The sequence below is a fragment of the Pseudopipra pipra genome, chromosome 2 (assembly GCF_036250125.1).
Source record: "Pseudopipra pipra isolate bDixPip1 chromosome 2, bDixPip1.hap1, whole genome shotgun sequence".
Lineage (NCBI taxonomy): Eukaryota > Metazoa > Chordata > Aves > Passeriformes > Pipridae > Pseudopipra > Pseudopipra pipra.
Window position 1 is genome coordinate 105,327,147 of NC_087550.1, and position 27,212 is coordinate 105,354,358.

Here is a 27,212-nt window from a genome sequence, read left to right on the forward strand (position 1 = left end):
CCCAGTGCAACCATTCAAACACATTTGTAGAAAGTTACTAAGAAGCAAAATAAGTAGCCTTGTTTGTATGAAGAACAGGCAGCTGCAACATCAGTTCCCCATGCTCCTCTGTGACACTGACCATACTCATATTACACAGATGCTTGCTTTTAGCATCCTAATGAGAACTTTCAAGAATTCAATTACTATTAAATTAGCTTTACTGAATGTTATCAGAGTGCTTCTGAGGGTTTTGTATTATCCTATCAGCACAGGAAGGAAGGAATACCACACTGTCAATCCAATTATTTTTTCATGTACTTTTTACAAACAGGGGAAGGGTCAAGCACATGATTAGTCTTTCTCAGGGGAAAAAGAAGCAGGGAGCTGATATCTGGGAATTCAGTACCAGTTCCTTGGAACTTGAAGAAAGCCATTTTTTGTCAAAGCTTCTCAGAGCTTTCGGTAACCACCAGCTTTTAGTAGTCACTGCAGCATTTCCAGAGACACTGGCTACCTCTGAAACGGCTACCAAGTGGACAGGATAGTGCTCATTATCCACAACACAGTGGAATTCAAAGAAGTCAATTTAGCATCTGCAGATCTTCTCTGAGGTGTAAGAAGTTCTGCAAAAGCCCACCTGGCTTCCTCCAGTTGGGTTCTGAAGCCCTCCCAGAAGCCCTATGACTATGACTGTATGACTGAGATACCTGGGGGTGGAGATGTGTGGTTGCTCACAGGGATACCTCTGCTTTCAGAAGAAAGGCCAGAACACTGGTCCTCAGTTCTTTCATCCAATAACTTTTTATGTTTTCCCCAATACCTGTCAGCATTATCCAAAGCAATATTACAAAGGGTAATGCACTTCAGTTATAGTTCCATGGTAACATTACGTGAATGCTAGATATTTGTAAACAGGCATTACTTGCACAGATTTCCCTTTTCTAGTTTTCCTCCTTCATATCCCTGGCCACACATATTTTCCTTTAAAATATGCCCTAGAAAGCTTTTTGGTACTTTACTCTCTTGATTTCCATTCTGCTAGTTGTGTTTCCACAACTCTTTTCTGAGGATCAAGCATTAACTGGCCTCCATCGGTTCAAAATTGTATTCTGTTTCTGAGATATGTAACAACCCTGTTAAGAACTGAGACAGAAAGTAGACTAGGGATTTTATATAGAAATCCTCAGATGCCCCACTGTGCCCATCATTCATCAATAGCTTAGTCAACTGCCCTACTATTAGAAATAGGTGATGCCAGCAGGGATCAAAGCACAAGAGATTCTGAGTGCATGTTAACTGAATTAAATTGTAACTGTATTAAACTTCCATGAATTCACAGGTTGATTTTAGCTCGTTTAGCAACTAAACTTCTACTCGGTGAATATAAAAATACACACATACAAAAATACACCTACAAAAAGAAGGAATCAATACTCTCAATACATTGCAAATTTAAAAGACTCAAACACAATTAAAACCTGCTTAGCTTAGGAGTAACGCAGAAGAATATAATTATTTCTCCCGGTGCTTAGATTACCTTCTCTGTTAAAACCTTTCCTTCTGGAAAACCTTAGCTGTTTAGAGAGCATAAACCAGTAAATAAATATGTGCTGATAGTAATTTAGTTATTCATATTACTGGAAAAATGGTTGTATTTAATGCTTCGGCATACAGAGTGCCATATGGTTGCCTTTTCTTATTTATTGAACCAGTCCAGGGAAGAGTTACCACCCAAACATCCCAGATCTCTAGGGATGTGTACACTTAGCTAACTCATATTGTGACGGCAAGTTGGTATAATCCTGTGCCACACAGCAATAGGGGACCTCAGTGACACTGTAAGGTGACAAAACACAACACTGTGCTTGTGAAACACCAGCACTGCATGTTTCATGCAGAAGGTAGCATCCAGAATGTGCTTACCTTCTTTCAGAGTCAGTCACTTTTGAGCTGGGCAGGTACCATCCCTGAGGGGAGAGCAGCAGATGTGCTCCCACCTCCAAACCTCCAGTGCATCCTGCTCATTGCACTCCAAGAAAGATATTTCCATGAGCCACCAGCTGTGGAGCTTCTGCTGATGGAGTGCAACACATAAGAAAGGCCCAGGCAGCTTGTGAAAGTAGGGCAGGGTTTTCCATTCAGTGTTACACAGAGGTGGGAGGGAGTGAACATGCCTCCAGCCCAACTGGCCTTACACCTCCCCAAGGGGAGAGCATCTCCCTCTTGCACCCATGTCCTTGCTGCCCACATGCCTCCTGGACAAGTACAGAAAAGATTCCTGTGAACAAGTGATTCAGATTGTAATTTTTTATTTCAAGTGAACCAAGTGGTGTTGACTAGTATGGACCATGCAACAGCAGGCTTTGTAATGCTGGAAAAGTAATCTGCTTCAGCTGAACCACTGCAGAGAAGTCTCCTCACTGCCAGTAAACTGGAGAATTAGATAGACACCATGTTTTCAAAGCTGTGCAAAACCAGGACAACTTCCCAGATACTTTCCTTCATACTTCCTGTACATTCATTCTTATACCTTGCAGCATGAGGTTTTAGACTAAACTTTGAAGGCTTTTTCAAAGTCAGCCCTATGACTTTTTTCCTGTGTTTATTTTTAGCCAGCTGAGCTTCCATTGACTTTGATTTTAACACAGTAAACTTGACTTAGAAAAGCTTTTGGGGGATCTTGATATATGTCTGAGAACTGGGGCTTCTAGCTTTCCCTCCTCCTCTGCTCCTCCAGGATAACTGGCAGCACCACCACACAGCTACTTTACCTCTTGTCACCCCACAGCAATAATCAATACAAACTAAAAAAGGCAAACACTGTAGCTACTATTTGAGAAAGAAACTGCAAAGACACCCATGGTCTATGGTCTGTGGAGATGACTCATTCCACAGCACAATCTAATTCCAAAACAATTACAGCAAAATCAAAATCCTCACGCAAAGGAGAGACAAAGCACTAAGTCTGGACCTCTGCTGAGCACATACTTCTATAAAGATGACATGACTGCAGAGATCACACTGCCAGTTAACCATAAAGCACAACTGTCCATTTGCTTTAAACTCCTCCATGGAAAATTAAAGGTAAAGAAAAAAGAAAACAGGGCAGCATGGTTCAAATGTGAGTGCTGGTGCACAAAATTTGCTACAGCAGTTTAATTCAAAAAGAGAATTAGCACTCTTTTCCTCCACTGCAATTTAAAATAAATTACTCACTGACCAAAACTAATAGATTACCATATTAATTGGTAACTTTTATGATCATTATACAGTAAGAGAAAACCACAGTTTCTCTAAATATGTTAATTACTCAGATAATTATCCAAAACAATTATACAACACAATTATCCAAACAATTACTTAGGAGGAATATTATCTCCAGATGCATCACAAGTTATTCTATGAAGTACTCAATATTTATCATTTTAGTTGTATTGGCTATGATTGATCAAATGAGTCACACATTGTTCTACCAGTTCTCCATTGGGAGCAAATACTTCTAGAGCAAATATCCACTAATTCTAACTTCAGGTGGTGTAAATATCACACACATGAGCTCACACTTTACATTCATACTCTGCGGTAGAAAAAGTCAGAACTAACCAAAAGCTAATCCAGTGAAAATGCCACTTGCCTATGTATTGCACTTCCTCTACTTGCTCTCGAAGCAACATTTTCTGCCTCTAAAGAGCAAACTAGACCAATTTCTGTGAAACATTTATATGAACAGTCAGACTCCTTCTCTTGATCTGAAACTAGTCACTAACTTGGTAGCAAAACTATTTTAAAAAATCACAGTTTTCTATGTTACTGCAGAAAATTAAGTGGTAACTATCATGATCTAGTACAGTATTGCAAATTGTCAATCAATCATGCAAAAAATCCTTAAGCTCTTACTTTAGATCTGACTTGATGGGGTTCTTGTTTTGAACTTCAATTATATTATCAGTTTTTCTTGAGGTTCATTCCATTTTCTTGGAATGAACCTAAGAATTCAAAGCACAACCACAGCCAAAGCAGGCAAATTTTGCCTGTGTTTGTGGGCAAAAAGAAGGGAAATGATAAACCAGGCTTCAGCTTCTATTAACACTGAGAAAAAAATTTAACAGATTAGCTGTTCTATAATTGAAGTTTCGGGACATGCTACAAAAGCCCTAAGAAAGCATATGTCCTGAATCACTAAGTTCTTGAGCAAGTTCATCACCAACTCATTAGCATTTCTGTATCATTGCATTTCTACCATTTTTTGGGGATGTTTCAATGGTCATTATGCCCAGGCTAACTGAGGTCCAGTATGGTCTCTGAATTACCTTAAGCAGCAAGGTTTAAAAAGCCCATGAAGGACATCTCATTTTACTGTTTTAAAACATTGCATATTAAGATATTCCTGTTTGATCATTACAAAGACTTGTCAAGGCTTACCCTAATAGCACATTCTTCAAAACATTCTTGGGCCTTATTTTCAGATCTTTTTCTCCTAGTTGGACAGATTTGACAGGCAACTAAGCCCCAGGGCTAGGCATGAGTTTCACTTCTTAACAATATTGTATCTACAAAGAACAGCATACAAAAAGACAAGTTGCTCCATGCTCTGCAGCTTCTATTGACTTTAAAAAGCAAACTCCTACTTCTTCCTCTGCTTTCACAGAAGAATTTAATTGGTGCCAAAGTGAAAGATCCCAGCATGACCTGTCTCCACTCTAAGCCACTCCAGCTGTGATTGTGAGAAAATTTGTACATTCAGACACTGCTGCAAGAGAGACCTTCCTAATAAGCTGAGGTTTTGCGCTGATGGAGAAAAAAAGAAGTGCTTGGTTGGAAACAGAAAGCTCAGACTCAGCTTACCCCACCCTTAGAGGCAAAGAAAGATTTAAAGACCTCAATAAGCACCAAAGGAAAACAGAATAAGCACTCGACTGTTTACTCCACACAGATGTAGTACAGGTAATAGCACTAACAACTTGCATAGGGTAAGTGTTAACCTATAGTTTATTAACTTATGTTATATAGGCATTAGGATTGCAGTTCCTATACATTTTTTCCAGCTTTTTGACCAGAAACAGCTGGGTACAGCTCCTTTGCAGTCACTAGGCTTTTGACTGCATCCTGGGCAAATCTGAGTTAGCTTTAAACTACCTGTTGCTGCTTTTAATGAAAAGTGAGTCACTCAGCCTCAGCATATGTTCACTACCCACCAGTGTGAGGTGGGCACACTTTATCATAGAATCATTAAATGGTTTGGGTTGAAAGGCACCTTAAAGATAACCTACTTCCAACCTGGCAGGGACAGCTTTCACTAGACCAGATTGCTCAGGACACAATCCAACCTGACCTTGAACACTGGAAGGATGGGGCATCCACTGTGGGCAACCATCTGGGCAAATCCATCTCTGGGCAACGCCTCCAGTGCCTCACCACCCTCACAGTAATGGATTTGTTCTTAATATCTCATCTAAACCTACCCTCTCTCAGTTTAAAACCATTTCCCCTTGTCCCTAGAGCCTTCTCTCCAGACTGAACAACCCCAACACTCTCAACCTTTATGAACTGCAGTGCTGCTGGATGGGCATTCCTAGTTTTCAAACACTGGTCTCTTTCTGTTGCAATCCACAGCCTCCATCCACTGTCACAAAGTGGACAGTCTAATTCAAATGTACTATACATGCCCATCAGTGACATGACAATATCCACAGTCACCACTTGTGTGGCAAGCTGTTTGTCTTTCTGATTTTGACTCTACAAAGCTTAAGCCTTGCACATTAAAAGAAGCTAATCACAAAAAAATTTAAGTGGTAGCTTCTCTGAGTGTGTCAAGCTAGATACTAGGAAAAGAGGTTGACTGTTTTTCAGTACTGTCAGTGGAGAACCACAGCATGCAGGTAAAGAGCAAGAGCCAAGAAATTATTGGAAAGATAATGCCAGTCCTTTAAAACAGTACTTCAGACGGAGCTAAACTAAACATGAACACAGGCTAAACAGTCTGTGTCCCAATAGTCTTCTAAGGAAAAATTGAAGCCTACTGAAAACAGTCTTGTGCTAGGAGAATTTTGCCAACCTTGGATACTTCTCTATTTATCTTTAGAGTATCACAGACACATAAAATTATGTCACATGCACATATGGACAGAGTAATGATTTCATCCAATTAAACGTATTATTTTAAAGGCAGGATAAGAATGGCCAAGCAGAAATACAAAGGCAATAGAAACGCCTTTAAAATTCTATGTCTTCATAATTGAAACATAAAACCACATGGTTTCCCATAACTTCAGCTTGAAACAATTGAGAATCACCTCTGCATGCTCAGGAGTGCTTTTTGCAATCAGTGAAACTAGAAAGGACAAACAAGTCAGAGGTGAAAGGCAGATCTGGCACAAGGGTATTATTCTCTTCTTTCTTGTGCAACAAAATTCCTCCTTATTCTGATTTTGTCACACTCACTCCTTTCCATCTCAGTCATAAGCAGAGTACCTCAAAAAGCTCCTCTTCCAGTAATGATACTGCAAGGGTGAATAAATCAAAATTTTGACTCACTAAGTTTCAGCTTGTCACACCGGGAAGTAGTTCATTACTAAGAACGAAACAAGGTCTTATCGACCTGCTATGCCATAAGAGAAGGCAAGGTAAAATAATCTGCAGGATGAGTGCAGGACAATATTACTCAAATACAAATAATGGACACAAGATTTAATGCCCTTTGGGACACCATTATGGCTGAAATTTGTGAAGCAATGAAGCATTAATTTGCCACTGACTGCAGTGGGACTATGATTTAACTGTTTTTGTGTTCTCCCAAAGTGTGGAGGACTCAATTTTTGAAACTTCATATACGAATCTGGAATGAGTAAGACAAAGAAACTAGTCATAAATCTGAAAATGTAAACAGTAATTACAAAATGAACATTTTCTTTAAAAGGATTTTTGAACAGAGAAATAGCCACGTAGACTAAAGTCAATCAGACTATTTTTTGGTAAGTCTAAAATATTATGCAGAGAAGCATTCATTTCAATGACATTTTAAAGGGGGTCCATGCCAATTTCAAAAGGAAAACAAGGAAGAGAAAAAGGAATCAAAACACTTCCTTTCTCAATTTGAAAACTGACATTCTGAGTCAAACATTTTCACATAACAGAATTATAAGGCTGTGACTTTGTGCCAGTATGGAACAAAAATAGATATATAACCTTCAAAAAATCATCATGAAATCAATCTCTTTCCTTTGACCTGATCTCTAATTGTCTGGAATTATAGCATATAGCTGAAGAAGCTGCCAAGAAATGTCGACAATTCAAAGACATTATGAAAGTAAGTAAAAGATCAGGCAATTTTTTTAAACATAACTTCACTGATTTTGTAAAAACCTTGGCTTGATGGCCATTTTAAATTGGGTTTTTTCCTCCATATGATTCCTTCTTGCTACTAGATGTTTGTGAATCACTAGTGATGTCAGATCCAACTTCCTTACTTTCAATTAGCAAAAAGAAAACAAGAGTTGTTACTGACCATACCATCAAAATCCGAGAATATTTTCAGTTCTTATCTACTATTCTGTAGGTGTGAAGAGAGTTGTAACTACTGTTGGACAGGCTTTAACTGGAAGCTCATTTTTGCTTTCAAAAATATGTATTAATGGCAGGATGGGCACAGAGGAGGTAAATCCCTTTCTTCCTGGCAGACTGAATGTGTGATGTTGGCAGGTAGGAAATCGATGTTTCTTTGGTCTGGAAACCAATAACGTGAAACTTATGATGGGCCTGAGTTTTTCTCAGTGGCTCTACACAACCAAACCTCAGCTTAGGGATTCCTGGAGTTCATTTTCAGAGCCACATCATTACTCTGCACTGCTGTGCTACCCCTGCCTGGATGTCAACAAATCTGATGGAGGTAACATCTGGTTCCACTCGGAAAGGTGAGGTGGAAACAAGCTAATTAGGCAGCCTGTCACTAGAGGGCAATGCAACACTACAGCTGTCCCATTCCTGCCACCCCCGTCCTCCTGCAGCCTGTCTAGCCCGTGTTTTCTGTGAGCTTCATGGTCCCTGGGGTGCTCTGGGTGCACTGGGCACAGCCTGTGATAGGGAACAGCAGCACTGACCTTCGGACATGGTCACATCGTGTGCAAACCAGGTACAGCTCTACTTTGAGGTGTAAATGAGAACAACCTCATTCTCAGTCTAGAGCAAGACCCTGCTTAAGCATAATCCATTTGATTAAACCGAGGGATGTGGGATTTTGCAAAACACGTGTAATGCTCGGTGTGTAATTGGCAAACGGTTAACTAGGTCAGGGACACCTGTATGTAACTGGGCCTCCTGGCAAGGTGATACTGCAGAACAACAGGCAGAAGAGAGGCAAGAGCTCGAGGAGAAATTGAGTCTTAATAGAAGCAAGCAAGAATTCCATTTAAGACCAAAAATCATAGCAGTTGTTAGGCATCTGAAACTGCATATAGTCACAATCAGTTTTGTCCCGAGAGAGGGAGAGCAAACAACCAAGTTTTGCATGGGCAGAGTCCAGAGGATATGTCAAATCTTGAACTTGGTGCTGCTGTAGAACACGTTTGGTGCCACTATGTCATGTTACAGAAGTTTGGTCTAAGACTCTCAGTATTTAAAGAAGATGCTTATTTTCACAGAAATTGAAAAATTTCTCTTTTTAATGCAAATTAAAATCCTCTACCCAGTTATAAATCAAAAATTAACAACTTTATCTAGGTCAGGGCAGTGAAGCTACATTAAAGTTTTATCCTCATTCACTAAATTTTAATTTTAATGTGGCACATCTGACAATTCTTGTGGGACTACTTAGAATCCATTGACATCCTTCTGTCACTGGTATCAAAGCCTCATCTTTGAGACTCTTGTTTCCAGATACCTAGCTGTCACTGGATTATTTTGTCTCTGCAGTGATGTCACAAGTAACCACTGTGTAGACATTCACATGCATGTCCCCCGTTTGTCAGCTAAAGCTCACACACCTCAGAAATAAACGCCTTTAGCTACAGAAACACAGGTTTCCATGTAATCACTCAAAGGTGAAGCAATACTCACTTTTTTATCTCTTTCAGCCTTTTTAGAGTTACTGGAACTGCTTGCCTGTAAATTAAAACTCCCAAACAACACTACAGTTTAATTTGCAAACAATGTTTTATTCAAGGAATGATTATGAGAAGAAAAAACATTTTGCATATATCTGCCATCACTTTTTTTATGACTATTTATGGCAGAAATGTTTATGCAATTTTTGATAGAACTGTCTGTGGATCTGGAAAGCATCTAATCCTGGGGTAGAAACAGTACCAGACTATTTATCTAGTCAATCAGTCCATAATTACAGAAGAAATTTAGCATTCGAGCTACTGTGGCCTTTAGTGCTTGAGCAATTACCAGGCTTAAATACAAGCTTCTTACTGAATAATAGTTATGACACATTCATGGAATGTCAAAGTATGCTCACAGATCATTCACTGGCAAAAACTCACTCTCAACATTTCAAAAATACAAATGGTGAAATGCATATCTGTAAGGCAGGTGCAAATGGATTCACATCAACTTGTCGGAAATTATTTTAACCCAGAAAAAAATCAAAGCATTTCTTCTGTTAGTATTCCCAAGAAGCAGCCAAGGTTTGTCCTCAGATCTCAGATCTGCTGCTAGCATGGCTGTAACTCAATAAAAGAAATACCCTGTCAGTCTGGGCAGCTGGCTAATCCTGGACTTGTGTGCAAGTGTACAGAGAAGGGAAATATGTAGGAGAGTGAGAGCCATTCATAACACATGCAAAATTACAACAAATGGCAGAATTACAAAGAGATATTCTTTTCACTTGCAGTTGTGTTTCACAGCACACTTTGCAGTTGTTTCACCCACTGCTACTGTCTTGCTTACAGATTTTCCCTGACACACTCAGGGGACCAAAAAACTCTCCTCATGTTTCACAAGACCCCAGCTGGAAGATGGGTCTAGGTCTGATCAAGCCTGCGCAATGGATTTTTTAGGTGAGACGCAGTATGCGTGGAACTGAACCCACCCTTTAACCCTGAGGTTCATCTGCCAGGGCCGAGCGAGCTTGGACATTGGCAGCGAGGTCCTCAGGATGTAGGTTTGTTTAGAGTGACCTTCTCTTAGATGGATGGCCTTACAGGGCTAAACGAGCTCCATCTGCCTGGGTTTGGGATTAGAGTTGTCCTTCTCCTAGGATGACTGCCAGAAGGCTAACGAGCTCATCCTGCCCAAGGATGTATTGTATCTGACCCTAAGGTTTTGACCTGTCTGGCACGGGCAACCCTTCTGAAGGCATGTACCATCGCCAGCATAGCTCGCAACCGCATAGGGGTACACAGGCTACGCTCCTACTGTTAAAACTAGGTCTGAACTCACCAAAGTATTACATCACCCTGAATTTCCCATCAAAGTCCAGAAACTTTTTGCTACTGGAGAGCTTTTAAATCTACATCTTCCTTCTGTGATTTTGCACATAGATCAACTTTCAGGCACCAAAGGCCTGTAACAAACATTGGGCTGGGACGAAGAAAAGGAAGGATAAAACACAACCAGTAATACAGGTTATACCTGATTAACATAAGCTGGCAGTGCTCTCACTGCATCCTTGACTTTCAAACCAGCAGGCACTCTATTCTGTCCCAACCTGTTCACTATGCACCAATCTCTTAACCTGAATTTACAAAAAATGTTAAAAGCTTTGCCTTGTCACACAGTCACTTGAAGCTTCCTGCACTGTTTCCTCACTTCTCTCCTTCAGAATCACTACCTAGCATGGGGAAATTACATTTCACATACTTTCTTCTGTAAGGAATAAAAATGTAAAGATAAAACGCCAAGAGTTCCAAGAAATGTTTCTGCCAGTTAGAAGTAGTTGCCTGGTTCTACCTAAAATAAACAGGTGGGAAGATAAAATAATGCACCTCACAGCGATAGGGCACAGGGTAATTTTTCTTAAGAGAAAAATGTAATTTTATTTACATGTGCTTGCTATTGATAATTGGCTTTCTAGTTCAAAGTTTAGGTGCTACTTCTGAACCCAGCTACTACTAAGTCCAGAGTACTTGTTCTTCTTGACATGTTAGGATTACATTTATTGAATTTCAGCTTTTTTTTTAATTGAATGCTGATGCATAATCTTAGCATTTATTAGCCTTATTTCTCTTTCTTGTTGCAGATGCTTAAGTGTCCCAAGTACCTTTCCTCCTTAAAAATAAAGCTCCTGCTTGTTTGCTTTTTCATTTCCTTAGCCAGACTTCAGATTGCATTTTCCTGAACACCACTGCTATTTATCCAGGGGAAGGACTAAAGGACAGATTCCTTCTGACATTCTCAGTATGCTGCTGTGAAGACTTCTGGCTTCAAGGACCCATAATAATGGAAGATGAAAGCTTTTTACCAGTTCACCTTCTTGAGTAAATTACCAACACACAAAGTTCAAAATAGGTTCAAAATTCATATTCCCCTCCTCAGGAATGAAAGCAATGAAAGCAAAGTAAATCTATCAGAACCACTGAACACATACACATTTACATATAGCAAAGAACAAAATTACTCTTTTTCCAAAGGAGAAAAAAAAAAGTAAATAAAAGACCTTTTTATAGAGTCTAATTTCAGGGATATTTCAGGATCCATTCTCCATTATTTGTGTTTGGAATAATATCTTCAGGCACACAAATCAGCCAATTCTACAACTTTGCTTTATTTAATTACTTTCTACATAATTCAAGATGGAAGTAAATTCTTTTCTCCTTATTTACACCTTATAGCAGAGCTAAATTGCTCCCTCCCTCTTCACACCTGCAGTCAGTCATACTATTACATTTTGACAGGTAGAGTGGAAAACTTTTTCTACACTTGCTCTTGCACCAGGGTGTTTGATTTTAAATAAAGTTATTTAGGTAGACAGCTACCTCAGGCACAGCACATGTTTCCGTGGCTACAGGACTTCAGAGGTTGTTCACACACCCATGCCTTGAGTTCTCTGCCATCTAGAAAGCCCCCTATACAACGACAGAAACCCAAATCATAAGCTGGTTCCTCAGACATCTTACTCTTGATCTGTCATGGGAATGCCACCCTCACTTGTGGAAAGTATTGCTGAAACATGGTTGATAGAAAGAGGACATGAGAGAGATGCTATAGCTCTGGTCCCACGGTAAGAGAAAACTATCAGAAGGTCACTGTGTTTGAGAAACTGGGTACGTGACAGAAGAATAGAATATAGCGGATGGGAAAGCAGAGCAAATAGCAAACAAGTATCCATAAGAAGGTTAAAGAAACAGCATTTGCGCAAATATAACTTAGGTAATTAGGAGCCAATGATAAGCTTAGCTTTTGTAATATGTATGAAGCTAATTTGTAACCTTTATAAGCACAGAGCACGCAGCAATAAAGTCGGATAAGTTATTGATCAATTCTGTGGTCTAAAAGTGTCTTTATCCCGTCGTCTACAGCACTCACTCAAAAGGCAGCAAGGCAAAATCTGGGTTTAATAAATGTATCTTCATTTCAGTTCCTCATTGAGCAGCTGCTGAAGTTGCTCAGTACACAGGTTCGTCTTTGCAGGTGGGGGCTACATGGCAGCAGGGTGGCTTTTAAACCTCCTGATGGTAGCAAACTGGGAAATATTTTTCAAGCATGGCCATTCCTGCAGCTTTGGGCAGGGGGGAATTCCAAAGTAGTACTTCAGTAGTACTCCTTGTGGGCCACAAGGAGTGCACTGAGCATCAGTACCAGAGTAGTCCCTGAAGCCATGAAACCATTCAAAGCACACAGAACAGATCAGGCACTTTGTTCCACTGACCCACATTCACCACCCAGCCCTGACCATTCAAATATGATGCTTATACTCCCCTAAGTTCCTGTATCATTTGATGCTTGCCACTGGTTAGCATTCTAGTATCTCTAATACCAAGGATATTTCCTAATTCCAAACACATAAGGACCTCAGATGTTACAGCAAGGTGTACTTTGATAAATGTTGACCAACATAAGCAAAAAAAATATGGAAAAAATATATGAAGAAAAATGTCACCACTTTCTTTTAGACACCAGATATGTCACTTTGCATCGGGGAAAATCCCTCACTGAGTTTGTAATTGCCTAGTAGAGGAGAATTCAAAAAGGAACTCAAATTGTTTAAAACTTTGCTGATTTGTCATATTATTAACAGTTTTCCAACTTTAAAAAGACCCTAAATACTACATAGTAGACCTAAAAGCAAAAATAAAATGAAAAGACTCCCCAAACTCCCTCATCTTCACATTAAGATGGATTTTTGCAATGAATGAGTAACCTCTTTCACTTTTAATTTAGGTCTACCCATCAACATGGCTGTTATTATTCACAGCAGCAAAGCCCTTGCCACACTACAGCAAAAATAATAGCTGCATCTCTGGGTCCTTTTTCCCCAAGAATTCACAGTGTTATTTAAATAAGTCTAGTATGCCATAGGTACAGCAGACAAGGTCGCTATTAATGAAGGGCTATTTTTATTTCTGTCCCAACCTTATATAACATGACTGGAGTTGCTTGTGGAAGAAAGGATCATTAATAGCATGCCATCTCTCTCCTGCACGTAAGGACTCATGACACCCTTGGACATTTTCAATATTCGTGTTGACATCTATATTCTACCAAGAAGCACTAAGTCATTTACTAAACAGCACAGGCAAGACAGTATCCTTGATGTTTCCATAATACATGATGCAGTGTTTTCCCGAGAAAAGAAAAGCAAAGCAGGAAACAGATCTATTGCCAAGTAAGTCACGAACTGTGGGAAAGCCATTGGCTTCTTCATCTGTACCTGTCCAAGACCGAGCACAGGGAGATGGTACTGCCTGGCTCGTGAGTGGGACTCTGATCCTGCTGCCACACAGCTAATGCTGATTGAGATACACCATTGGGTCTTCTCTTCTGCATGGCAGGGAAGTGAATTACAGTATCGAGTAAAGCCTTTTCTGACCAAATTCCACAGTTCAGTCTTTCAAAGGGACGTTGGTGAGACGCCCAGACCATGTGCTGTTACAATAAGAGTTGGGTGTTCATGTCCCTGAGGCCCACCTGACTGTTCCCTTCTTGCTTCCCGTAGGGATATTTTTATCCAGAATCCAGATACGGTTCCTCTGCAAAACAAAGTTGTTTCCTACCTGAAACAAAGCTGTGTGTGTGCTTTTCAGGTTACTTTTTGGGAAACATGCAGAAGAAAACGAATGCAAATATTTGCAGTCATATTATTCACACCCACACATAGAACAGTATGGAAAATTAATTACAAGTAATACAAGTGGATAAGTTACTATATTGTACTTAAAATCTTCACCTTTGTTGTAGACAGCCTCTAAGTGTATTTGACTTCTTTAGCTGAACCTCTGTAGCATATTCAGTATTTCTATGAAACAGATTATTTGAGATGTATCAATAATGCAAAAATTAACATATAGTCTACCTTTCAAGACAGCTGACAGACAGCTGTAATGGAAGATGTAGGTAATCGCATTTTAATTCAGGTCTGCTGAAAACCAAACAGGAAATAAAGGAATTAGCTGGAAAAGGACCTTGATGTGAAGAACCTCTGTTTAACCACCTGGAAAATAACTGTCTGTATGGTTTCAGGCATATTATTGGCTTATTTTTTCCAGATCTATGGGGTTTGCCTTAAAGCCACTATTTAGAGCTGTTGCATTCAGAGGTAAGTGATCATTAAATCAGAGAAGTAGGGAAATGTTACATAACTCAGGGAAAAGAAATTTACAGCAGGCTCTTACGCACCAACCAGAAGCAATTTTGGAACTAGTGAGGACGTGCAAGGAAAGGCTGAAAAACTAATAAGACCTAGATGGATAGGCTTTATTGGTACAGATGTTTTACCTTTTCACTATTTCTAGAGAGATACAGAATAGACCAGGTCCTGAAAAAAGGGCTGTCTTGAAGCATGTAATGAGCACTGCCAGGAGGCAAGACGTTTCTTCTAGGACTTGTTTCCCAATGGAGGAGCAGATGTGCCTAAACCTTAAAGCTGCAACCCACTGAACCAGTGCAGGAGAGGCTCTGCCCCTGGAGCGCACTGTAGAGGTTAAAGAAATGAAATACATCACCTAACAGGGCTCTGAAGCTTTTTGCTCACAGCTTGCTAAGAGATAACCTTGCTGAGAAGGGGAAAGCCCCGTAGACTGCCATTCATATTGTATGTGCAGGTATTCTACATGGCCAAAATGAAGAACCCATTTTGAAAACTTACCAACCTCAAAATAATGCTCAAAATAATAGACACAAACCTAAATTCTGCTGCACTTAAAACTGTACTGCTTTGCAGATAGAATTTTGAACTTTGTGAACTTTTTTTATACTGACCCAATTAGGTATTAGAAAAAATTTCAGCCTGCAGTGCTGTGAAGATGGGATCCCCTTTGAGCAATAATCTGTTCTAAAATAAAAATACATGTCCAAAAATCCATAATGTTAGAAGGAATCCAAATCTATAATTCTTTTTAAAATCAAGAATGTGTTTAAAATTGTGACACTTAGATTAAGGGCTTAAAAAATAAAATATTCAACAAAAAGTAAGTTTCTGACACAGCTGTGATATAATACCTGACTTTTATTCAGAGTAACCACAGGTGATTTTTTGTCTGGGAATGTCTTATTTCTAGCAATATAATTATGTTATGCATCACTTACATGCATGTGTAACAGTTCTCAAACAGTGATCATTTTACTCATTTCTACCACAATGCGCAGATAAGTCATTAGCTACTCATTTCTCTGATTAAAGTAAGTAGTAAGAAAAGAGGCGTGAGTGGTATGTTGCTAATGAAAAAATGTGGGTGCCAAGAATGAATTGCAATAATTGCAATATTTGATATTAATCAGATGAGATAAAGAAATTACTGACATACTTTCCCAGTATGCTCACTCAGTCACCATACTGATAGCTAAGCTGTTCAAGACTTATGTATGAGAGACTTAACACAGCTAATAATAAATTATAATGAAGTCTGAACAAGGATATTTGAAAATGACTGTGTCCACATAACATTTCTTACCGCAGGAGGAAAGGCTGAGTCAGCAGGAGGTTAGAGAGCTATATAATGAAATGAAAATAAGCTTTTCAACCCAAGGAACATGAGAGAGATGGACTTTTAACTCCCAGTGAAAGCCAGCAGGCAGAGCACATAACCCACCTGGCCCTATACAAAGTCATACAGTAAAAAAATGCAAGTCCTCTCCCAGCACCATGCCTGGACTGGAACTGTGTGCAGAAAACATATTTATTGCAGCTTTGCACATCATTATCTCCAAGGCTTCATGCCTCTGCTGCAGGGTAGGATAGTTAGCTTTCCTACTAAAAATGGTAGGGTAGGGCTGGAACCTGAAGCTGAAGAGATTGTGTTTAAGGAAACTTCACTGGGTCTTACACTTCAGAGGTGTAAAATGATGCAGCAGTCTATCCTGTTGAGAAATACTTTTTTCCAAGTGTCTGAATACAACTCTTCAGGCAACTAATACTCTACCTCAGTCTGAAAATCCCAGCTTCACTGGTATTTTAGCTGGGGTCAGGAGTGTGCTTTTGAAGAGAATCTCCCGAGCACCCCCTTCACTTCATTTTGCTGTTCACGGCAAGGCAATCTCAGAGCACACACACTGTGTTCATTTGGGATGAAACTAAGCTGGGGTGCACTGAATGTGCTCCATCTGCTCATGGGCATTTATTCAGCACGATGGAAGTGTTTCTTTACGAAGATGTTAGTATGGATGTTGGGTCTCCTGCATTCTCTTCTCACCTCTGCAGGATCATCCCCACCTGCTATTACAGGCACACAACAGTGTGCACCATACACACACTACTGCTGCCAACATGTACATCCCAAACAGTAACTTAGGAAAACAAAATTTTGAGGTAGGAATTTCTTCAACCGAAGTGAACATTTGAACAAATGCATATGTGCAAAATTTCGAATATTACCCCTCTGTACAACTTTATAGCTATGTAATAGGGATGAGGAATATGAAAGTAATTATGGGACATGTAGACAGACTAAAAAAAGCGTATTGTACTTCTAAAATGCTCCTCATCATTACTGCAAGCACTAGTCCCTGCATACTAAGTATATAATTCTTGTCATATTTTTTGTAGAATCATAACAGAGTTTAGAATTTCAGGAGGGATGTGGGTTGAAGGTGAATTAGTTTCATATGCCCTCATATATTTTCATATTTTCATTTTTTCCCACACAGAAGAGACAAAAGGACAGGTAGCTTTGAACAAAAAACCTTCTAGTGTTAAAATTAAAAATTCTTTCCTAAAATTAAGTATTTTCTTTGGAACAGCATTTTAGTCTTTCTTAAGAGAAGGTTGGAATAATGATTAATAAATAAAAGTATTTATGTATTAAATTTAAATAATTAAATATTGGAGCACTGTATAAATGTCTTTCCTTTGTTGTTGTTGTTGTTGCTGTTATTACTTGAGTTTCCTTTTCAGTGACAAACTTGATACTTGTGACAAGTTTGATACTTGGAACCAACAAAGAGGCATACACTTGTTAAATAATGATGATTTGTAATTAAGCTGTGATACCTAATTACAATGCATTTTTCATGGTACCATCACAGATTACCATGGCTGATTCTTGGTCAGTCACGACTTGCTTAATTAGTAGGAACTTAACTGTTATATTTTTTGTCTTTTCATGAATTGAATAGAGTATGCACTTCAGATCTTATGATCAAACATATTCCCTCCCCTAAGAATAGCATTAAAGCTGTTATATTGATCAAATCACAAGCAGGCATCTATTTGCAATGCTCCATAAATGTAAAAATGAAAGCAATATTCACAAACCCAATGTGTTACAGAGAATGACAAACTGACTTACTCCTTGAAAAGCAAAACACAATGTATCTGAGAAAATTCAACATAAAAAGCTTCATTCTTGAATAATTTTAAGAGTAATTTTAGATACTTGTGTAGGTGTGGGGGAAAAGCCCTCAATCCTTTAAAGTCTGCCTTTTGTTCAAGCCACCATTTCAAGAGATGATGTTATGCAACTAGAAAGAAAAAAGCAAAAGAGCCTAAACCCAAGTGATTCAACACAGTTATAGTAATGGAATTTCACACAGTCTGTACAACATTCTGTCTTAGAAAGCTTTAAAAATATTTAGGCATATAGTTTAGTAGATCATTGAGATTCCTGTTCATATTAGATGAAAATATAGATATAAATATTTCTTTCCAAACACCTTTAGACTAAATTATTTACAAGTAAGTCTCAATGCATACGCCTATATGACATTGTCGTAAATACCAAGTCCTAAAATACAGGAATCTTGAATAGATGTTCTTTCTACCTGCTTTAGATTAACTGCAGCCCTTTGTGTCATACAGTGGGCACTATATCAAAGAAAATTTCCATCTGCATCTAAGAAAGAGTCTGAGCTGGTACCTGACAGGAAGGATACTCTCTACAAAAGAGGAATAATACAGTAAAGGTAAGCCAACTTTTTTTCCACAAACGTTAAAGACAGAGGCGGCTTCTGAGGGAGAAAAGACTATTTCCTTTCAGTGCTGCTTGCACTCCTTAGCCCTCTGCTTAGGACTGCCAAAAAACTTACACATACTGTGTCACATCAGTAGGACTTTGCGAAACAATGTCTTGTTTCTGAGAACAGTCATTAGCAGATACTGGGTGGGAATGGAAGGACAGAGAAGGCACACAATCGCTTCCTTCTCATATGCCCTCCTCACTTCTGGGAGTCTAGGGGCCACCAAACTAGGAGGTTACATCCACATCATCGTGCTTTATAGGTTGTCAGCCACCTTCTTCCCATAAATCTCTTGGAGTTTTTTAACCTGGTTATATTTTGTGCACTGACAAACTCAGGCTTCAGTTTATGGATGAATACTTGGTGTGGTTTAAACAGGTTTCACTGGGTATCCCCTAGCTCTAGGAATGTGAGAACCAGTTAAGGGAGAAAGGGAGAAAGGCAGAAAAGGGAGGAGGGGATTGAAGGAGATCAAATCTCTGTCTCAATGGGCTTCAAATCACAGAGGCTTTCTGATTATGTTGGAAAACTTGTCCACTCTTATCTGTGTGTACTTACCTGGATACCAACATCTGTATCATTTAAAGTCTGTGTAAAACAAGACTGTGTAAATTGTTTGCCCTGGCTCCCAGTTGGAGCCTCTATTGCAACAGATCATCCCTAAAACAAGACCTTTATCTTTCAGGAAGGCATGACTTTGCAAATCTGTAAAATAGGTATGGCAAGAAAAGAAAAATCCACAACTAAACTAGAGATCATTGGGAAAAGACAATCCACTGGGAGCTTGGGACTACTCACTAAACATGGCAAACAGGCTACAAGCTCTGGATTTATTTCAGTGGAGCCTGCATAACCTGATGTCAGCAGCTGAGTGGAAGATTCAATGTCTTCTCATGTACCAAGCTAGAAATCTTCACAGGGACATCTAAGTACACCACAGATACTCGTATCAACCCCTAAGAAGGTGGTCTCTTAGGACTGCAGAACCTTAACAATGAGAAAAATAAAGCTTTTGAATTTTGTTATTTTTCTGTAAATCTGGCTGGGGAAGTTCAGTGCCTGTCTTTTTGTCCTGTTCCTCTGAATAACAGTGGCTCAGCAGAGAAGACAGAAACAACAGAGTGGCAGGCAGGTAGGTTGGTCACATTAGTTCACATTCTAAAGAAATACTAAAGGCATTTTCTTCCAGCAATTTATGCACTGACAGGCCACTCCAACGGCTGGCACATCTCTGCTGAAGTCCAGAGTGCCACCTCAAAAGAATCTTTCACTGTTAAGGGTACAAGAGATCCAAAGCTCAGAATTAAAGATTAAAATACTTTAGGTAATGACAACAACATACATGTTTAAGCTTATGTTCCAAATGCAACAGGCTAATTATTTTTGAAGTTCTAAGGTCAGATTTTTTTTTTGCCAGGGATACTACTAGGAGTTGTGGGAAGATGTTCAAGTATTTTAATGTTATTTGCTCACCACCTCTATTCACCTGTGAGGTGCTACACCATATTTAGCAACTCCTGTCACCACCACAACGACATTTGTCATTGGCTTGCCATTTTCACCTATTCCTGAATACCCTGCAGCTGCTTCTCTGAAAGAGTGAGTCATCCAAAACTGTTAAATCTGAAAGCCAGTCTCAGTTTGACTCTCAGCAAAATCAACACTATGTGACGAACCATCCACACTTCTGTGGAGGAGTTCAAGGAACTTGTAGTTAGACCCTAAAGGGCTGTGGGGAGGCAAAGATTCTGACATCTGCACACTTTGCATGGCGTGGTAGTTCAATAACTCCACTGTAATCTCCTGGGGGCTAAGCAGGAAAGCCAGTCGGCACCACATCATGAGCTGCAATTCCTATCCCTTAAAATAGGCTTGAGGAGCAAGAAGAATCTCATGTCCCCACACACTAGCAAACTTGATGTGATCAGCACTCAAGCTATGCAGATGTCCCTATTCTCCTGTATCCAGACATGCATTATTATTTACATTATACCAGAATCAAAACAAAATTTAAGACCAAATCTCACCAAACTAGGACAAAAAACAAAGTAGGTATGAATCCTACATACTTAAAATACTATATACGAACATATGTATATATATTACGATTGTGCATATGAACCTTCTAAGGAATGTGCCTTCAGATCAATAAGCATATTAAGAATTATTTAAATTCATTTCTAGTTGGTCAATCTTTATACCACTGACAAAATATAAAATTTACTTCTGCTGGACATAAATTGCTCACATTTGGGATCCTCTTAAACTCTAACAGAAAAAAAAAATGATATTTGACTGCAGAAATTCTTTCAAACAGCAATAGCAAATAAACAGTAGCAATGCATTAGTTATACACGTATGAGAATGAAATAGAAAAGTTATATGCTGACATTTCCTCAATCATTTGCTGAAAATGATGCATTTTTAAAATTGTCAGTGCTTATCACCTACTGCTTCCTGTTCAGTGGCTTCACCTACAATGATGTTCTCAGAGGCTGTTTGAATTTTGCATGGGGAGGTCCCATGAGGTAATTTTATTTGATTGCAAACTTTTCTCTCCTGTTGAAAACATGATTTGCATAGCAGATATTATTTTGAGCAGTAAATGTCAATGTTCTATTATTACTTTACATATTTCAGGTTTATAACTGAACTACTGAGTGACATTAGACTATTTTGTATGTTTCCAGCTATTTCAATTCTTTGCTTCATAAACTTCTGAAAATAATAAAATCTTGTTTTGGTGGAGCAGCTTCTAAGCATGACCATAAGGTAAAATACCAAAAGCAAACATTCAGGCTATTTGTGTAAGCAGTAGGAGAGTGATCACAAAGTAGAACCAAGAAGCCTCAGTTTATCAATCGGTGGCAAACCCTTTTTTTTTTTTTTTAATATATTTAAAAAAAGATAAATAGAATGCACATTTCAGGCTACCCACTGGACACAACACCTTTCTTCCTTTCTTTCTTTCTCCCTTACACAAATTTCATCCCTTTCTCTCCTATGAGATTTTTGTTGCAGAATTGGGAAATATAATTCACCAAAGTCTTGCAAATCTAGAAGTGTTAAATTTGGGAAGCTGAGTGTTGATTCCATTACTTGGAGGCAAGACTGAGAGTTTCATTTTTATTGAATTTTCTTATCTATAGCGCTGTGGCTCTTAAGAGCTTGGAAAAGCTGTGCATTATCATTTATGCAGAGGCTGGTCTCTGCAGAATCTGAATTATTCAAGGTGATTTCAAGGCATGTGCACACACAGATTCTCACGCCCAAAGGAGGAAATAATGTAAGTGACCAAACAAGGACCTTAAACATACCAATGAAATGATGCTTCAGAGAAAATGTGAACTTTAATGTACATGTTTAATCAAGCAGTTCTTTCTAAAGCCAGAGCAACATTAAATCAGAAATCTAGTGTTTAAAATAATAAAAATAATTCTGTATCAGGCATGAAGATGGTCCTACTTGAATGATGAAAAAACAATAATTTGGAGATAAAGTATTAGAAAAAAATGTCAAAACTCATCACACAAACCATTCTGAATAGGGAATGAATGACCAATTATTGCTTCAAAGCAAGCAGTTCCTGTAAGTTTTACAAGAATATTGAATTATTTAAGTCACCAATTGTTGGGATATCTTTCACAATATATCATCAACTAAAATAAATGATCAGCTGCAGCATCCCTTTCACGGGGTTTTACAACATGGACAAAACATTTCATGTTTATCTGTCTCCCACTGACGTAAAATAGGCAGGATTTACCTCTTGCCAAGCATACAGCATACACCTCTCTGACACCTAGAAAATGTGCATTTCCCATTCTCACTACCTCAGGTCACACTGTTAGAAGTTGTAAATCACATCACAAACATCACTGATCATGAGGATCATAAACTGTAGTAACACAAAAGTTGAAAATACACTTTCTGCTGATACTGGGGCTGACTGTAGCATTTTCTTAACCTGAGAAACCTCATGCACTCTCAAGTTATCTGATGCTGCACACACAGCAGCCCTAAAGACCCACTGTCATTGATCATCTCTGTGCAAGGCTGTGGGTGCTCACTTTCTAAGGCCACTCCTCCTGGAAGCATCTATGACCAGGTGTATGTGCTGCACTGCAGTGCTGTGTGGCCACATTCAGGCTACCTTGGAAGCTGAAATTGGCCTTGCACAGGGCCCCCTCAGGTTAATTTATTCTGCTAATATTGCACTGCTCAGCAACTCCATTTCAATCCAGTTACCTCTAAGCACTGTCCAGTTGTGCCATCTCTCCGTGAAGACACAAACTGTGACAAACCCAACACAACCACAGAAACATCTTACTAGGGAAATGCAGTGCACAGCAAATATCATGTCACAGACTACTAAGAAAACCCACGAAGGAGGGTAAGTCCCTGTTTTGGCATTTCTCAATGGCTGGATCTCCAGAAATGCAAGGTAGAGGCTGACAGAGAGAGAGCAAAATCTCTGGAATCTTTACTGACCACCCAAGAAGAAGAGAAGTCCTGCCTTGGAGATGTCCTGGAGGTTGGATTTGTTCAAGTAAAATAATGATAAACTGATACGGAGATCCCTGGAAAACATAGCAGTTTAAAGGGAGAAACAAAAGGCTGAAACCAAAACCCAGCGGAGGTGAATAGGTACGGGAGAAAAAGCAGCCACTGGACATATGGAGGAAAAGCACTCACGTTAATTTCTATATTGCTTGCATTTGCACTGGAAAACCACTCCCAATATTTTGAAGAAAGACTGTATGGGCACCGTCCAGGCTCAGCAGCTGGAGCCTGGCAGGTCAGGAGCACCACAAACTTTCTGAGCCCACATCAGCTGGGAAAGCTGCACAACATTCCTTCCCCTTGTTCAGAGACATTCCTCACCACCTCTCCCCTAAGCTTCCCAAGTATTGGAGGATGATCTTTAGGTGGTAGGGAGAGAGGTTTTGCCTTTTGTTGTTGTTGTTGTTGCTCTTGTTTTAATTTTCTAAGCAAGCCTTTGGCCAGTCTTTGAGTTCATCTCACCAGAAGAATTTACACAAGCAGACCCAGGGTATTTACCTGTGTTTCTTTTAGAAAGATTACAAAGATGATTATGAGGAGAGACCAAGGGTCTTCTTAGTCTACAGAAGAGAGGACCAAGAGAGGATCTCATTAATCCATATAAATATCTGAAAAGCAGGTGCCATGACCAAAAGGACAGGCAAGTCCTTGCCATGGGCAAGGACGGCTTCCACTAGATGAAGTTGCTCAAAGCCTTATCCAGCCTGGACTTAAGCACTTCCAGTGATGGGTCTCTCTAAGTAGTGCCTGGTACATATTCAGTTCTGACTCTTGCTTGGTCTCTTCAGGATTGCAAAGTTTACTTTTTAACTCAGCTTCCTAGTGACGGGTGAAGATGTTGGAATTGCTGCAGACTTATGTTCTCCTACAAAATATTAAAATGCCCACCTTAGTAAATAGTATGATGCAACAACAGTGGATCTACAGAGACAAGCAGATTGGCTCCACCACAAGACAGAAAATTATCCAACTGTATAGATCATGAATAAACTACTGAGTTTGGACTTTCACAGAAGGAGCAAGAAGAAAATAGACAGGAAAATCGAAGAGTCCCTGATGTCTCAAGGAACTCTAATGCATTCATTTTTTCAGCAAGACTCCTACTGGGTCTTGAACATATTCTCTATCCTCAACTCCTTTGTAATGGTGTTTGCAAGCATGAAATCTAATATAGTAATGGTGTCAAGTAAAAGCAGTGTCTCCTTACACAGTAAGGTAGTTTACATGCAGCTCCACAGGGAAGATATTCTCCCATTGCTCAATGAAATTTTTATTCTGGTGTTAAAAGTTCAAGTAATCTAGCCAACTTTTAAAAACAGCTGAATTCCCTTCAATTCACTCTCCCTCCTAACCTTCTAGTAACTAACATGTTTTCCTTTAAACCCTGATGGAATTTCAGAGCATTCAGAGTTGGGGGTTTTTCCCTAAAATAAGTGAAACTGTAAAGCTGTGGGCACATTTTGTCAGATAGGTGTGTCATCTTGTGATTCTGCCAGACACCAGAGCTGTGGAATAATGTAGATCAATACCACTGCAGAAATCAGAAGCGAAGGAGGACAGCACTTTTTCAGTTTGGTTTGGTTTTTACCCAGTTATTTTATGCTAAAGCTACTGAACTAGAAAAGAAGCAAGTGGCTATTTTAAGAACCTTTTCCAATTGCTAAAGATCTGGCTGAATTTTACAAAACCAAAAAATTTTTCCAGAGATAAGCAACTTTTTACATACTTTCCCTGAACTAGGACATGGCAGTGCACCTTCCTAATCTTTCACAGACCTCTCTCCTTCTGAGGTTCCCAGGAAGGTTCCCAGGCACAGTTTCATAACAATGTGCAGCTGTTAATTAATGTGAGATTGCCTTTATCCCAGAAGGTTATCAGGAATTTCCTAACAAGATAAACTCAAGGCGAAGCAGCACAAAAAAGGAAGTCAGATTAACTGAGGATATCAAGAAACAAATCTGCTGACTGAGACTGCTCGTGCTGCAACAAACTTACTTTGTTTTCTGCAGAAACATAAAATTACCATAATTCAGACAGAAAATCTGTGTTGACAATCTACCTTATTTTTCCTCAATATAACCTACTGCATATTATCATTTTTGACTCAAAATTACCTGAACCAGGTAATTGAGGATGCCCCAAATGCAGGCATCATCATAAATACATTTATCAGAGAAGACAGAAGATCAGAATTTGAGATAGTTCCAGCAATGTTAGTTTTCCCTCAAATAATCAGAGTAAATTTTTCATCCACTCCCACTTTTCCTATAGAGAAATAGGTTATCAAATGTAAGAACTTTTTCCCCAATTTTCACGCACATTAAGTAAAAGCCAATGTTCTCCATTCAAAATTCTGCAAAGCAGTGCACAAACTCCAAAGACTTTACAGTCTAATCGAAAAGAGACAGCAGAATATTTTCAGAGGAGTACCTCAAAAGGATGTTAAGAACCAGAACTCAAGGCTTTTCAAAGTCCTTGACCGAAAGAGATAGTTTGTATATTTTATACAGATATGAAAAGGAAAAGGAGTTCTAGTGTAAGAAGAGAGTCTGCTGAGAGGAATGGACAGGTTGTTCTCAGCAGGCTTGAATATGAGCAAACTCACAGGCAAGCTTTGAACTTTACCTTGCAATTGGTGCTGATATGTAACGAGTTACTGTGTGCAAGAAAGAAAGATGATGCACCCATCCCTGAGGCATGCACTTCAAACCTGACTGAGAGAAATTCTCCCCTTGGTACAATCATTTCTACTCCAATGAAACTCCAGCATAACGAGCATTTTATATGCAGTGCAGAGGGACCAGAATACTAATTTTTAAATGGAAAATGATAAACATCTTCCTCTATTTAGGCTCATGGTTATGAAAGGAAGGCAGGCATGGATGAAACTCCAAATAGAAATGCCTCTGCAGAGATGAAGGCATTCAATATCCAGTAAAGACGCAAGTTCTTCACAACAAATAAATTCCAAACAACAATTTTTTCTCATATCAGAATATTCATTCATAGAAAGATGTATTAAAAGTCATCACATTTGATTTTTCTTTTGGATATTTCAAAAGTTATTATATCCCAAAAGGCAGAACATATTTGAATAATAAACTCCTTAATATAACAAGATGATTATGTATAAATATTTGCCTACCACAACAGTGTGCTTGAACTATTGCATTTTTAAACTTATATTAGCTTCCACATATGTCAAACTGGAAGTGAGATTAATATAAGCAAAACTCTCATTAACTTCCCTTCCTGCATTGGGAAAATGAGCCATGAACAAATTTCAGAAAGTATGAGGGTTAATTTGGATAAGCAGCCAAAGTGTTGGTGTTTGCCTGACTTATCTCTTGAGTCTAAACCATAAGTCTCATAAGCCTGAAACTTTACTTAATTTAGTAAGGTTTTCCTGATTTCTTAGCTTGAACAAAAATGAATGAGAGCTCATGACATCCTCATGCAGGGAATGTACAGGTCCTGTAAGTCTGGATTTTTTGTCTAAGGTGTTTTTATCAGCAGAAGTCACTTTTCTACCTTGGCAGTGTTCAGGACAGAAAATCACATTTTCAGTGAGCCTTTTTCATTTTTTGGAATGGTGGTATCATGAATGATATCTCTTTTGCCTGCATATTTTGAAAGATACAATCAAGAGATAGACAAGGAAGACGAATTTTTAACCTCATCTTTTGAATATTATATGACATTTCCATAGTCTCAAAAAGTTGATCTTGCACTCTTCAGGTTATTGACAGACATAAGTTATCCATGAGAGATATTGGTGATTTTAGCATGAGTATGCCATCCTTGCCATCATCTAGTTTGGGGGGTCGCAAGAGGGTTGAGCGAGCCACAGCAGGAGCCAATCCCTTCAGCCTGGGGAGGGAAATCATGACTTTTAGCTCTGATCCTGAGAGAAGGAAGAAGGAAGACCCTCCTTTTGAGACGTGCTAGAGGGAGGGATGATGGCAACAGCAGGGAGCAAAATGATGAATGCAAAATTCACAAGAGCTGCAGCACACTGGGTGCAAGGGACAATACATATTTCAGGAGCTGGTTGTAGTTTCAGACTGTGAAAACAGACTTATCTGAACCACCCTCAGTGCTGCAGCAAAAATGGCAAC

The 27,212-nt window shown here is 39.1% G+C and overlaps 1 protein-coding gene across 12 annotated transcripts in view; it reads right to left on the bottom strand.

The window, feature by feature from the left end:
* LOC135410240 (uncharacterized) overlaps positions 1 to 27,212 on the bottom strand; it is a 370,146-nt gene that overhangs the window by 253,498 nt on the left and 89,436 nt on the right. The window lies entirely within an intron of this gene.